The 2,500-nt window shown below is 47.2% G+C and overlaps 7 non-coding genes and 1 pseudogene across 7 annotated transcripts; all 8 read right to left on the reverse strand.

Annotated features, from left to right (window-relative positions):
* Positions 1–176: 176 nt before the first annotated feature.
* On the reverse strand, positions 177–295 carry LOC146289324 (5S ribosomal RNA). Its single transcript, XR_014757318.1, has one exon. It is a non-coding gene; the product is annotated as a 5S ribosomal RNA (ribosomal RNA).
* Positions 296–485: 190 nt separating this feature from the next.
* LOC146289325 (5S ribosomal RNA) lies at positions 486–604 on the reverse strand. The gene has a single exon (XR_014758236.1). It is a non-coding gene; the product is annotated as a 5S ribosomal RNA (ribosomal RNA).
* Positions 605–782: 178 nt separating this feature from the next.
* LOC146289326 (5S ribosomal RNA) lies at positions 783–901 on the reverse strand. Its single transcript, XR_014758237.1, has one exon. It is a non-coding gene; the product is annotated as a 5S ribosomal RNA (ribosomal RNA).
* A 174-nt stretch (positions 902–1,075) lies between these two features.
* Positions 1,076–1,194, reverse strand: LOC146289327 (5S ribosomal RNA). The gene has a single exon (XR_014757286.1). It is a non-coding gene; the product is annotated as a 5S ribosomal RNA (ribosomal RNA).
* Positions 1,195–1,374: 180 nt separating this feature from the next.
* LOC146289328 (5S ribosomal RNA) lies at positions 1,375–1,493 on the reverse strand. The gene has a single exon (XR_014757319.1). It is a non-coding gene; the product is annotated as a 5S ribosomal RNA (ribosomal RNA).
* Positions 1,494–1,685: 192 nt separating this feature from the next.
* Positions 1,686–1,804, reverse strand: LOC146289329 (5S ribosomal RNA; annotated as a pseudogene).
* A 178-nt stretch (positions 1,805–1,982) lies between these two features.
* On the reverse strand, positions 1,983–2,101 carry LOC146289330 (5S ribosomal RNA). Its single transcript, XR_014758238.1, has one exon. It is a non-coding gene; the product is annotated as a 5S ribosomal RNA (ribosomal RNA).
* Positions 2,102–2,271: 170 nt separating this feature from the next.
* LOC146289331 (5S ribosomal RNA) lies at positions 2,272–2,390 on the reverse strand. Its single transcript, XR_014758239.1, has one exon. It is a non-coding gene; the product is annotated as a 5S ribosomal RNA (ribosomal RNA).
* Between the last annotated feature and the right edge of the window lie 110 nt (positions 2,391–2,500).

Below are 2,500 nucleotides of genomic sequence, written 5' to 3' on the forward strand. Positions count from 1 at the left end.
AGTTGACAACCATAGGCTACTTATCCATATACAGATTTGCCAATTGACAATGCAAGGTGGTCTCTCTCTCTCTCTCTCTCTCTCTCGTTTCAAAATGAAAACAGCTTCCAGCCCCTTTCATGAAGGACTACTTGTGCATATTGCAAGATTTCAGTTTCTAAGTGAATGAGCAAAAGAGCATACAGCACCTGGTATTCCCAGGCGGTCTCCCATCCAAGTACTAACCAGGCCCGACCCTGCTTAGCTTCCGAGATCAGACGAGATCGGGCGTTGCCAGGCTGGTATGGCCGTAAAATAAGGTGACAACCATAGGCTACTTATCCATATACAGATTTGGCAATTGACAATGCAAGGTGGTCTCTCTCTCTCTCTCTCTCTCTCTCTCTCTCCCCCTCGTGTCAAAATGAAAACAGCTTCCAGCCCCTTTCATGAAGGACTACTTGTGCATATTGCAAGATTTCAGTTTCTAAGTGAATGAGCAAAAGAGCATACAGCACCTGGTATTCCCAGGCGGTCTCCCATCCAAGTACTAACCAGGCCCGACCCTGCTTAGCTTCCGAGATCAGACGAGATCGGGCGTTGCCAGGCTGGTATGGCCGTACGAAATAAGTTGACAACCATAGGCTACTTATCCATATACAGATTTAGCAATTGACAATGCAAGGTGGTCTCTCTCTCTCTCTCTCTCTCTTGTGTCAAAATGAAAACAGCTTCCAGCCCCTTTCATGAAGGACTACTTGTGCATATTGCAAGATTTCAGTTTCTAAGTGAATGAGCAAAAGAGCATACAGCACCTGGTATTCCCAGGCGGTCTCCCATCCAAGTACTAACCAGGCCCGACCCTGCTTAGCTTCCGAGATCAGACGAGATCGGGCGTTGCCAGGCTGGTATGGCCGTACGAAATAAGTTGACAACCATAGGCTACTTATCCATATACAGATTTAGCAATTGACAATGCAAGGTGGTCTCTCTCTCTCTCTCTCTCGTGTCAAAATGAAAACAGCTTCCAGCCCCTTTCATGAAGGACTACTTGTGCATATTGCAAGATTTCAGTTTCTAAGTGAATGAGCAAAAGAGCATACAGCACCTGGCATTCCCAGGCGGTCTCCCATCCAAGTACTAACCAGGCCCGACCCTGCTTAGCTTCCGAGATCAGACGAGATCGGGCGTTGCCAGGCTGGTATGGCCGTACGAAATAAGTTGACAACCATAGGCTACTTATCCATATACAGATTTGCCAATTGACAATGCAAGGTGGTCTCTCTCTCTCTCTCTCTCTCTCTCGTTTCAAAATGAAAACAGCTTCCAGCCCCTTTCATGAAGGACTACTTGTGCATATTGCAAGATTTCAGTTTCTAAGTGAATGAGCAAAAGAGCATACAGCACCTGGTATTCCCAGGCGGTCTCCCATCCAAGTACTAACCAGGCCCGACCCTGCTTAGCTTCCGAGATCAGACGAGATCGGGCGTTGCCAGGCTGGTATGGCCGTAAAATAAGGTGACAACCATAGGCTACTTATCCATATACAGATTTGGCAATTGACAATGCAAGGTGGTCTCTCTCTCTCTCTCTCTCTCTCTCTCTCTCTCCCCCTCGTGTCAAAATGAAAACAGCTTCCAGCCCCTTCCATGAAGGACTACTTGTGCATATTGCAAGATTTCAGTTTCTAAGTGAATGAGCAAAAGAGCATACAGCACCTGGTATTCCCAGGCGGTCTCCCATCCAAGTACTAACCAGGCCGGACCCTGCTTAGCTTCCGAGATCAGACGAGATCGGGCGTTGCCAGGCTGGTATGGCCGTACGAAATAAGTTGACAACCATAGGCTACTTATCCATATACAGATTTAGCAATTGACAATGCAAGGTGGTCTCTCTCTCTCTCTCTCTCTCTTGTGTCAAAATGAAAACAGCTTCCAGCCCCTTTCATGAAGGACTACTTGTGCATATTGCAAGATTTCAGTTTCTAAGTGAATGAGCAAAAGAGCATACAGCACCTGGTATTCCCAGGCGGTCTCCCATCCAAGTACTAACCAGGCCCGACCCTGCTTAGCTTCCGAGATCAGACGAGATCGGGCGTTGCCAGGCTGGTATGGCCGTACGAAATAAGTTGACAACCATAGGCTACTTATCCATATACAGATTTGGCAATTGACAATGCAAGGTGGTCTCTCTCTCTCTCTCGTGTCAAAATGAAAACAGCTTCCAGCCCCTTTCATGAAGGACTACTTGTGCATATTGCAAGATTTCAGTTTCTAAGTGAATGAGCAAAAGAGCATACAGCACCTGGTATTCCCAGGCGGTCTCCCATCCAAGTACTAACCAGGCCCGACCCTGCTTAGCTTCCGAGATCAGACGAGATCGGGCGTTGCCAGGCTGGTATGGCCGTACGAAATAAGTTGACAACCATAGGCTACTTATCCATATACAGATTTAGCAATTGACAATGCAAGGTGGTCTCTCTCTCTCTCTCTCGTGTCAAAATGAAAACAGCTTCCAGCCC

This window comes from Hypomesus nipponensis, chromosome 5, assembly GCF_054491055.1.
Source record: "Hypomesus nipponensis isolate SF chromosome 5, ASM5449105v1, whole genome shotgun sequence".
Taxonomy (NCBI): Eukaryota; Metazoa; Chordata; class Actinopteri; order Osmeriformes; family Osmeridae; genus Hypomesus; species Hypomesus nipponensis.